The sequence below is a fragment of the Miniopterus schreibersii genome, assembly GCF_964146895.1.
Source record: "Miniopterus schreibersii genome assembly, chromosome: 17".
Classification (NCBI taxonomy): Eukaryota; Metazoa; Chordata; class Mammalia; order Chiroptera; family Miniopteridae; genus Miniopterus; species Miniopterus schreibersii.
This window is the reverse complement of record NC_138117.1, coordinates 6,337,267-6,349,345: the sequence shown is the minus strand read 5'-3', so window position 1 is coordinate 6,349,345 and position 12,079 is coordinate 6,337,267.

The following is a 12,079-nucleotide window of genomic DNA, read 5'->3' as shown; positions in this document are numbered from 1 at the left end:
TCCCAATGATATAAGTCACTTTACATGCCTCATTTTGTTTCATCCTTATGCTCCACCCTATCCCCACTGTGTTTCCCGTTTTTATAAGATGAGGGAACTGACACAGGGATAAGTAGCTTGTCCAAGGTCAAAGCTAGGACACATAGTGGAACAGGTTTTCCAGATTTTTTTTTAGTACATTTTACTGATTTCAGAGAGAGGAAGGGAGAGGGAGAGAAACATCAATGTGCAATTGGTTACCTCCTACACGCCCCCCGACTGGGGCCGGGGACAAGCCTACAACTGAGGTCCATGCCCTTTGGCCGGAATCGAACATGGGACCCTTCAATCCGAAGGCCGACGCTCTAACCACTGAGCCAAACTGGCTAGGGCTCTGTGTGCTTTAATAGTTAACCAAGGCACTGACCTGTTCCTTAAGCTGACACTGTCGTAAACCCTGATCTCTTCTTGTTGATGACCAGGAGAATCACTACAACCTATCTTCTTCCCTTGATAAGCATTTTAAGTGAGAAATCTTTTCACTTCTCAAGGAAAAGTCTGCATGGAATAACGCACTGTCCCTAGGAAGCACCTTACACCACGGGGCGCTGCGAGGGAGCCAAGCAGAAGGTTCCCCGGTCTCCCTAGCAGGCGCTGTGCTACCGCGTTTCCTCTGGCCGGTCGCTACTTTTTCCTATTAGAACAACTATTTCTTCAACCCCAGTGTCTGCTGCGTACTTTCGGTTCAAGTGAGGCGGTTAGTGGCTACAGGATCCTTTGTAAACTGAAGCCCGGGGTTAACAACTGCCCTGCTTGATGGTGTTTACAAGGCCCTTCTCCGCCTGCTGCTCTGGGGTGCCAGAGGCGTCTGCGCTGTCCACTGAGCTCTTCAGTGTTTCCTGCGTGTCCCTTCCCACATCGCTGGGAGCATTTCTAGAAAGGAAATGAGAAATGTGTGAAAACAGGATAACCCACAGCCGGGGTGACTACGCTCACTATTTCTGCTCAGGAATCACTCCTTTAGGAGCGTGACGTGGGCTCTCCTCCCCTTTCCCCCCAAAAGTTTTGTTTTCATTTATTATTTTTCCATGTCCAGATGAGTCTAAGGATCAGTTTAAGAATAAACTCTGACCCACAGTAATTCCAACTAGAAATATGCAGTAGTAAATCTACTCCTGAGATTTTTTTTAAGTGGATAAATTTTTTATTTGCTGAAACCATTACAAATAAATGTGTGCACATTTTATTTTATGAGTAAATATATTTCAGCAAATTTAAATAGTTTTGTCTTTTTTTTTTTTTTTTTACAGTGCCCATGTATGTGCTTTTAAAATTGTATGGTATGCAATGTTAGCTCTACAGAATGCTTCTGTGTCTTTGCATGTTGTCCACAAACCAAATTCCTTTTGGAAGTTCAAGAATAATCGCGAACCTAATTCTCTTGAATTTCATGATGTACGTTGCAAGTACTGAGGTGTGGCACTGCAGAGTCAGTTATTTCTTCCTATAATTGGGCTATGAGAAGGTTATTCTCTGTCACAATCAAAATTAATATTCCCTTTCTTTGGGGATTAATTTCTAAATTCGAAGACTCTGGGTCAGAGTTGGCTGGACTGTTTCACTGAAATTTCAGCCCCTAAGAAACAAAAATAGGTTTTGAAATAGTTTCTAGGTCACTGGCACAGAAAGCTGGCAAAAAGCTGTAACTGACTTTGGATAGTTCTAGTTAGGACAGTCCATCAGCACAGGCTGTTCTTTTGGCCTTTGATTCAAGTTTAGGAGAAAATAAAATGTGGGGATCCCCAAATTTACTCTATAGTTTTAGGTTTGGGTGACTCTCCTTTATTTTAGTAGATCGTCTGACCTGGGGGAGGGAAAACACATTGAATCAGATAGAAGTTCTGTATTTCACCTCACTGAGCTGTCCACATTTATTATATTTATTTAAATTCCATTTTTGGATCAGCCAGTTTAGGCTGTGGTTATACTGAAAAACATGCAGACTTGGAGCTCATAGCTTCATGCTCTACTTAATATGGACTGACCGTGGTAAATAATTAAAGCTTTCTGAACCTCTGTCTTTGTCTGTAAAACAGAAATAATACCCACCTCATAGACTTAAGGAATGAAAATTACTAATCTGAGCGCTGTGTGTGTGTGTGTGTGTATGCATATGCGTGCCGGGCCCTACAGGGCTTATCCTATTGTTACCCCCATTAAGAAAACAAGGCTTAAAAAGTTCAGTCTGTCTCCTGAGGTCATGGAGTAGACAGAACAAGAGTCTGCCTAACGAGGTGTTGTGGGGAGATGTTGTGGGGAGCCGTTAGGACATGGCGCTTTCTCCTGTTGAGTCAGCATATCTGACTGCCTGGCACTTTTAGGTGCTCAGGATAAGTACTCCCTCCTTTGTCTTGGCAGAGTAAATTGCGTGATTTATTGACTTAAGTCTAGCATTTAATGTGTGAATGATTTACACATCACACAATTTCTGATTTGCTAAGGAAGCTGTAATAACTGCTTTCTTTTTAAAAAATATATTAAAATTTTTTTTTCCAGCACCCCAAGGGAAGCACACAAGCACACAACTTGGTCTTCCTACCTCGCCATTTACCGGGTTCATATGAAAACAAAATAAGCCAGGCAGGCCTTCTCACAGACACCCTCCGTGACTGGGAGGCAGAACGGCCAGGTGGCTAAACACGGGCCTTGGAGGCAGGCAGACCCGGCTTGGATCCGAAGCCTACAGTCATGGTGAGGTGGCCTTGGGAGGTTCCACCACCTCGCCCCTATTCTCAGGTTTCTCGTCTGTTAAATGAGAACAGTAACACTCAGTAGAGGCTCCAATGAAATAATGTGTGTAAAATGCTTAATGCAGGGCCTGGTAACTCTCAGTTACTAGTATAATGGTAGGGTCACTTCCCCTTTAGGCCAACCACTGTCTTGAAGTGTGACAGCCCCCAAAGACAGGGCAGCTCCCGTTCTCTTGTAATCGGTCAGGCTGCAGGCACTGGCTGGTTGGCTTCCAGCCAGGAAGACTGGATGGCTTCCGCTCTTTGAGTTTTCATTAAGTAACACCTTAATTATTAGCTTAAAGGACATTGACCACAGTCCCTGCCAGTCTCCCGGAAGCCTCCCCGCGGGAGACGGAAATCATTGGAGGGGCTCCCGAACACTGAGGACAGAAGCGGGCTCCGCTGCCTTGGTGCACGCACTCTTACTGGCCCAGTGCATCTCCAGGTAACAGCGGGGTTTCTACCCTCACGTTTGCAGAGGAGGAAGTGAGGCTCGGCAGCCTTGCAGGCCTGGCAGAAGCTGAGTCCATGCCACCTGACCTCCAGTCGGTGCTCTCGGCACTGCTACCATCTCTCGCCTGAGCATCGGAGGCCAAGAGAGGAGGGACACAGACACCAGTGTCCCTGACAGGTGGGGCTGTCCTGGTCACAACTGTGTCGAGGACCCGCATTTTGGAGCTCTGAGGGAGAGGAAGCGCAGAGACCTCCCCACCAGCACCCTCGGGTCCAGTCCCGCCCTCAGGCCACCCAGCACGCCTGCGCCCCGCCCCCCCCAGCTCCTGCATGGAGCTCAGAGGACCACCCCTCCTCTGCCAGGGCAGGGTGACCGCCACAAGGCAAATCACACCCCTTCGCTCTTGAGCAAAAGGCTGTGAAGGCGTCTGAAATGACAACTCCCTGGCGGTGGCGTCACGCTGCTTTGTCTCCATGGACTATGGGGATCCAATTTCAGTTGTGAAGAAAATGGGCTGGGGAAAAAGTTACTTCATTCGGAAAATTCCGAGAAGCCATAAACAGCCTGCAGCTGGTGAAGGCAGACAATGGCTTCGGTGGAAGAAGCCCTCCAGGGAGAGGGCAGAGGGGGGAGAGGGCAGAGGAGAGGCCGGCCCCAGGCCCCTCGGCCCGCCCCTCCGGCCTGCTCGCGGCCCCCCACAGCCCGTACCCAGTGGCCAGCTGGCTGGGGACCTGTTTTCCCTGGTTTTCATCCTACACGGCCTCCGGCAGCCCATCCCTGGAGCATCCGGCACCTCCCTCTCGTAGATGGTTGGTTGACCTGTGATTCTGAGTTGCTGTTAAAGAAAAAGAGAAATAACATCTTGTTTTTTCATTCCTTTCTCACTTTCTAGCTTGCAATCTCTCCTAAACCCTTTTAGTTTTGTGCTCTTTTCTTTTTTCCCTCCAGTCGGCACAGTGAGAAAGGGAGAAAACAGGATGAAATTCTATTTTATTTTTCATGAGAAACTCGAGTATAATTCCCAGTCCAGATCTTCAGCGAGTCGGGAAGGAGTGACCACTGCCAGGAAAGACCAGGGCACGGAGCAGGTCCGGGGGCAGGTTTCCAGATGTCGCATCCCTCTGCCCGCCTCGCTCTCTCCCTCTCTCTCATAATAAGAAAGCAATATGGCAAGATTACAGACCTTTGGAAGACAGGAGAAAGTCTCCTTACCCCAGCCCCTCCTCCCACCCTGTGTCTTCCTAGCACCAGGTTCCTCGGACACAGCTCCTCACTCTGTCTTCCCTGTCCCCCCAATCTCCAGCTTTGCTGGGGAGCCCCCCCCATGTTCCTCTACAAGTCTGGCCTCCACGGAGTCCCAGCTTCATGGTGTTCCCAGGCTCTGGGAGCTGGTCTTTCCTGAAACTCACCCACAGCCTTGTATTTCCATCCCCAATCAGTCCCCAGGCCAGCGGGCCCCTAGGAAGCGAGCTGTCTCCCCCTGGCTGCCAACCTGCAGGCCTGAGCTGGACCGTCGGTGCGAGGACACTGCCTGCCCCAGTCACAGGGTCAGGGTGTGTGCCCTGGGATGGGGATCAGAGCCGGCCCTCCTTTACCTTCCAAGCTCCCACTCCACCTCTAGATGGTGGGACTTCAATGAATGTCTGAGGAACCTACAGAGGAGACCTTGTGTTCAGATGACAGAAGAACATCAGCTCCTCAGCGCAGAGGAGCCCAGTGCAGGACAGGGAATTCTAGTGCAGGGGAAGAGCTGTGTTTCCCTCGGGTCAGGAAAGAGCAGGACATTGGGCATGGGAAGCGGGGGCAGCTGGGCCTCTAGAGGGGACTATGGGGGTGGGTTCTGGGGAAGGAAGCAGCAGATGGAGCTCCTTGGCACCAACTCAAAATCCAGAACAGTGGGCTCTGTGTTTTTTGTGCTCCCCCATTGGGCGGATGGGGCTCTGAGGACAGCGGCCGAGAGGCAAGTCTGAGTCCCCAGGCAGGGAGATGAGATGCAAAAGACCTCAGAGGTCCAGGTTAGAAACTCAGTGGTGGGACAGACAGCCCGGGAGAGAGGCCCAGGACAGGCTCTGGGAGGGACTTGGGCCACTGCCAGCCAGTTTACCACCCTTACTCCCACCCCCCTCTGTACCCCAATCCCTACACACAGAAACCTGTCATCTGGCCTCCAGCTGGGGAACTCCAGGCTGGCACTCCTGGGCCCGCAGGGTGTGGGGGTGGTGGAGAGAGTGGATGTGATAAAGGTGACATATCCTGGGCGGCAGAAATGATCTCCAGGCAAGTATTTTGCAGAGGCAGGCAGTGTGCTGTCTACAGAGATGTACGTATCTGTAGATGAATCAGTCCACACCCTGCCGTGCCACCAGAAGAGCTGTCACCATTGAAAGGAAAGTGGTAAATTCCCTCTCATTCAGAGAATGCGTCTCTTCTCAACAAGCTGCCCACGGGTTTCTCATCAATGTAGCACTGCATTGTCAGGGAAGGGAACTTACCGTGTGGAAATTCCCACTCCCTCCCGAGAACAGTGCGCGCTGTTACCCTTGGTGAGTAAGAATCCCCCTGTTCTCCCCGCCTCCAGCGGCAGCTTTCCTCTTCGGAAGCCTGCTAAGGTCTTATCCAAACTCTCCGGGCCAGCGTGAAAAAGGCCCAGGGCAGACCTAGGGGTGAGTGTCGCAAGCACCAGCGACTTGATTGATTGGAGCAGATGTCCCAGCGCTTTCCCAGCCCGGCATCTCCTTCTGATGGCAGCATTTTGGTTTGCCTTTGGGCAGCAGCTCTCCTCCACCCTCTGTTCCTGTGCTTCCACTGGGGCAGGGGCACCTGGCCCAGTCCTGGCCGAGCACAGCACTCCTCTCCGGCTGCAGGGATGGACACACACCCCAAGCTGGGCTAGTTGGAGTCAACTGTGGCGGGCACTGCTGGACTCGAGTCTAGGGCACAGCCTACCTGGGAAGAGGGCAGCTAAGAGCTGGGCAGAGTCGGGAAGGCATCCCTGTGGCTTCTGGCTCCAGCTGGTCTTTTCAGTTACAGAACCAAGCAAATTCCCTTCCTGCCTTCTGCCCTTTCTCCCCTCTAGGTGATTTATTTTGCTCTCTATTGGATCATTTCCATTAACATACAAATATGCTACTATCTTCCTGTCTTTCAAAAAGAAAGTTTTCTCTGATAGTAAATGACCCCCCTTCCTCCCTGCCTCCCTCCGACTTCTCCTTCCTTCTCTCATCTTTTCTACTGATTTTGGCTCAGTCCAGTTTGAGTTTGGTTTTTGTCTCTTGGACTAAAATTGTCCTAGCAAATGCCCCAATGATATTGCCCCCTCATATGCCTGCCCAACCCCCTACCCTTCAACGCTGCTTGAGAAAGGCTTAAGCTCTGTTTGGGGTTTATTTCAGGTGTCATGAGGCTACTGAACCATCCAAACCCACACTCCTTTTCCCCTCTACAGTGTAAAATAAAAACATGTTAAAAACTGAATACCTGTATCTTTCTATTATATAATTAATACTAAATTTATATTTTAATTACAGAAGAGGGAAAATTACTCATAATCCAGCTATGAGCATTTTGGCCTATTTCCTTACAGATGTTCCCCCACACACATTTACACGGCGATAGTCCAGTGCACACAAAATGCATGTTGCTACCTACCATCAGCAGCACACAGCTGCCGTTAGCCTTTCTCTCCTTCTGTGGCTTTTCAAAGTCCCCATTTTCAATGGCTCCCCTTCGGTGGCGGCAGAGCTGTAGCTGTTGCTGTAACTAACCATTCTTTTATTGTTTCCAGGAACCTAGCTTTCATCACCTGGAGTTTGATGCTGATGCCCGAGCCCCACCCCTGGAGATTCGGATTTGGTAGATCTGGGGCGGGTTCCAAGAATTCCAGTTTCTAAGCAGTGGCCAGGTGATCCCAATGCTGCGGCCTCAGCATGTAGAACTCACCTGGGGGCTAAAACGTGTTTGCTGTTCAGGTGATTCCTAAGCATCTTCAGGCGTGAGAAGCCCAGATATAGATGAGTTGTTTACTTGCCACTTACCAAACACTAATTGGGCACCTGTGGCTTTTTAGAAGCCTGTATTTGTCTTGAGGGCCAAGTTTCCAAGGGCGGGGTATGCCCTACAGCTTCATGCCTGAAGCCCCCAGGAACCCCCAATTCCACATAATCTAAAAAGGGAAAACATTGCTGGAGGGTTTCTTTCACTATTCTCTTATAACTTCCATTCATTTGGTCAGAGACTAAGGGGCAGATTTCGGGGGGATCTGAGCCCTCAGTGATGCTGATTCACTATGTCCGGACGCTGTGATGAGTAAAACCTGGTCCTCTCCTCTAGAGCTGGCAGCCAATAGAAAGATGAACGCAAAATAAATAAATGAGACACAGCCTGGGGAAGAATGAGGGTAGAGGAAGCATGGGGAAGGGGCACTTGGCATCTGGAGAAGGGCCGCTTGGCTGGCCTTGGAGATCGGGGAGACTGAGCTGAGTCAGAGTCAGCAGCTGGCTGGGTGAAGGACCGTGGGAAGGGCAGCCGTGGCCCATGGAACAACACGGGCAGAGGCAAGGAGCTGTGGGCTGTCCTGGGCTGCTGGGGTGGGGTGGTGAGAAGTGGAGCTGGAGGGCGAGGTGGGCAGGTGCAGGGACAGCTTGGAAACTCTCATCTCTGGTCCCTGAGCCCAACGGGGACCCAGGGTAGGACCATTTGGGGATTTTCAAGCAGCTCCTAAGTGAACTGACGTGCTTTCTCCAGCTGCTCACGATTTCACCTCCAAGGAACACATTTGGTCAGTCATTCCCTGCTCCTGGTCCAGGCCTGCACATACCTGGCGGCCACACAACCCAGCAATAGTCCTGCAGCTGGAACCACACACCACAGCCGGCCCGAGGCAGACATGCTCAGGGCCAGGTCCCCTGTCCAGGGTAACACTATGACTGGATGTCTTAGCAAATGTTACCTGTAAGGGAGGGCAGACCAGATGGAGGCGAACGCCGTCTTTGGTAAAGAAGCAGCTGTCACTCATCCTAGCCAGTAGGGGGCTATGTTTAGTATTTGGGTTGTTTTGTCTTTACTTGGATAACGTCATGAAGTGGTCTGTTCAGACTCACTTCACGTTGCAGAGTGACCTTGTCGGATGTTAGTGTCCTTCGAGATTGTTTATGTTCAACAGGAGACCAGCTAGGCCAGTGTCTAGGAAGACTAAGGCCTCGCTCAGCATAAAGGCAGTTTCCAGAGGTCAGGGCTGCTTTTTCCTTCTTACCATTAAAGATTGAGAATCAGTGTTTTAGTTTGTGGGTCACTTTTTTTTTTTTTAATACGTCTTTATTGATTTCAGAGAGAGGGAGAGGGAGAGAGAGATAGAAACATCAATGATGAGAGTCATTGATCGGCTGCCTCCTACAGACCCCCGACTGGGGATCGAGCCCGCAACACGGGCCTGTGCCCTGACCCGAAATTGAACCCTGACCTCCTGGATCCTAGGTCAGTGCTCAACCGCTGAGCCACACCGGCCGGGCTGAGGGTCACTTTTTAAAGTTGCCTCATAGTCCAATACGTGCTCGAGGGGCAGAACAGGGGAGAGCAGGGCAGAGCTCCCTTTCAAGTTCTTAGGAAACCCCACCTAAGCCAACTCTTCGAATTCATACCTCATTGGCTGTCCCTAGTTTTAAGAGAACTGGGGAATCTTTCTGCTGGGGCATGTCGCTGGGTAAGGCAGAAAGGAACAGTCTCTCTCTGGGGAAGCCTGGGCTCAGGAACCGGGAAATTCTAGGCCCTGAAGGGTGTCAAGATCTTATCTTCTCCTTATCAGTATTGAACATTCCTGCAACCAGAGTTGGCCAGAACCTTTACCGTAAAGAATGAGCCTGTCTCCTGGGTTATTCCTGTAAGGAAGAATTTGCTTCCCCTGTTTTCCTACCACCTGCTCAGAGAGCTGAGTGGCAGGAATACCGTCAGAACTGCCCACGGCCACAGGGAGAGGTGCCGGGACCGGACCGGAGAGGAGAGGCCTCTGAGCTGGGCCGGTCTGCGCTGCTAGAAGGTCTGTCCCACCCTTAGGGAAGATAAACAGTGGGAGGACCTCGTGAAACAAGGCATCAGAGCTCACGAGAAGGAAGCCTCCTCGCCTTCCCTTTTATTCTGTAAACCAGCAGCACGGGTGGGAAGCCCAGAGGCCTCCAGCTGGGACAGACAGTAGGTCCCACTAATGCCCAATTGACACTAATGCCCATCCCCACCCCCACCTCACACGTGACTGCCACCTGGAGTAGAACTCCACTCCCTTCAGAGTGCCGCCCAGTCATTTTCCCGAGGCCCCCAAAGGGACCCCTCACAGGTACCCCGTTACAGGATGCCAGGTGCCAGGTTCATTTCCTCATTAACACAAATGTACTGAGCACCTTTGAGACGCCAGGTTTTGTGCTAAATGACAAATGATTCAGGTGTCAATGAGAAACACATCACTGGATGTATAGAGCAGACAGTTTATTGGGGGAAGGCACACGGTTATTGAATAAATATACATTGCCCGGCAAGGGGTTCTGGGTGGGGACAAGAAGAGACTAAAGAATGAAAAAAAATTTTTTTTAAATTTATAGATAACCAGAATCTCTCTTGCTGTAATTTATATTTCCACTTCCCCTGATTCAGGCAACTCTGAGCATGAGAAAAGCACTTGGTTGTTGGAGTACTATTTAATGTGTTACAGAGAACAAGTTTTTTGAATCTATGAGAATTTTCTGGAAGTCACATGTCATTTTCACTTTCACCTATTAAAATCGAAGCTTACACTCAGCAGTGCGGAGGTGGCAGCCAGCCGTACACAGGCTGGGTCTCAGGCCTGAGCCCAAGGCTGTCGCTCTCAGGAAGCAGAGACCAGCTCAGCAAGCTGCAGTCCTGGGTTCAAACGAACTGATTTTGAAAGAAAGACTTGTGAAAACTGGTTGCTGTGAACTAACAGAAAATACTCAACGTCTGTGATTAATCTCAACTCACTGTGGTCTTGGGGGTGGGACGCAGCACATTTTGAGAGGCAGTGAGGAGAGAGAGAGCCGGAGGAAATGGGGTTCCTGGGCTGGGGTGGAGCCTGAGGCTGGACGAGACCCCTTCACACATCTGCTTCCTCATAAGGGACCCCTCGCTGCCAGCTCTGCAGGGTGGAAGCTAAACGGGCCCTGGCCAGGAGCCCGAGCCAGGACTCACCTGGGAGGGACATCAGCTAAGCTCTTCCAAGCAAATGCCGAAGCTGCTATTGCAATGATCATAAATTCGTACAGATTCCCCCAGTACCCTGGCCACCGTGTCTGTGGAGTCACTTTTCCGTTTACTGGATGCAGAGGAGACCCAGCCGTCTGGGCTGCGGGGGGGGGGGGGGGGGGGGGGGGGGTGTACCTGTGAGTGTGCATGTGTGCGTGTGGGGACGCCTACGTTTTTCAGGAGTCAGGATATTTGCATAACATATCTTTGCAGATACCAGGCAAACAGGAAGTTTCAGAACCTATGCCATTTCCTTTCACTGTGAATCAGCAGCCTCTGTTTCTCACGTAGAAATGATGAAGATCGCACGGTGAGGCGCTGGGAGGCGAAGCACAGCAGGAGCACAAAGGCCCACAGTCACCTTCTCGGTGGCGACTTCCTGGACACCCACCTCCACCTGCACTCCTAGGTCATCTCTCTACCCAGCCGGCCTCCTAGAGCGCTTCAGGAGAAGTTTGGAGGCCAGCCCTAAACGGATTGAAAAACCAGCCTCCAGCCAGTTACACCGAGGCTGAGAATGAGGCCCAGCGGGAGGTGGGGGGGGGAGCCCGCCGCCTAGCTCCCGCCCCAGGGTTGCATCGCAGGGGCACCTCCAGCAAACAAGCTCGCCCCGCACTGGGCACCAGGATACCTGGGATCAGACTCCCTGCTCTGCCAGAGAGACCTGGGGAAGCTGCCTTCCCCCTGAGCCTCGGTTTCCCCATCAGCTAATTCGGGCTGATAATGGTTCCCTGAAGGTTTGGGGATAAAAACGCACAGGAAAGGTGAGGCACTGAGGCAGCAAATAAAAAGCACAGGCTTTGGAGTCAAATATCTGAGTTCAAAACCCAGCTCCATTGTATCCTGGCCATGAGACTTTGGGCAATTTACCGGACTTTCCTCAGTCTTAATTTGCCCATCTGTAAAATGGAAATAATAAGAACATCTACCTGCCAGTCTATCTAGAGGGCTAAATAATAGAATCACTTAGCACCAAGCACAGTGTCCGGCTCACACAAAGCTCTCAACAAAATGAAGCAGTTTTCCCACTGCCGCCCCCCCCCCCAGTACTGCGAGATCTGTGAGGTGGGGACAGATGCTGATCTTTGTCAATGAGTGCCCAGCACCTGGCTTGGCTGTAATAAGACTTAATAAATCTGCTGAACAAATGAATGTATGTTCCTGGTTCATAGCAGGTGCTGAGGAAATGTATCCACATAAAATAAATTTATATAAAAGCCACAGCCCAAATCATGCTTTCTCTGTTTTTGAAATTCCTAAAAGGCGCGCAGTGTAGAATTATGATTACAAACGTCAGATCCATGTGTCCTTTAACTGCTCCCTGCCTCACTGTCCTGATCTATACAATGGGCACAATAGTAGTCGCCCATCCACACTGGGTTAAATGAGATATGCATGCAAAACACTTAACAAAGCACCATGCACATACTAAATATGTGGAGGACCATGTCAGAGAAGTCCCAGCTCCATGCCCCTGGGAGAAGATGGCTTGAAGACAACTTTTTTCTGAGACGACAAGCCTGGGGACTGGCATGCCTCTCGCCTCATTTCTCTTGGTTCCCGCCTTCCCACCAGTATCCCTCTCCCTCGTCAGGCCCAGTGGTCTTTT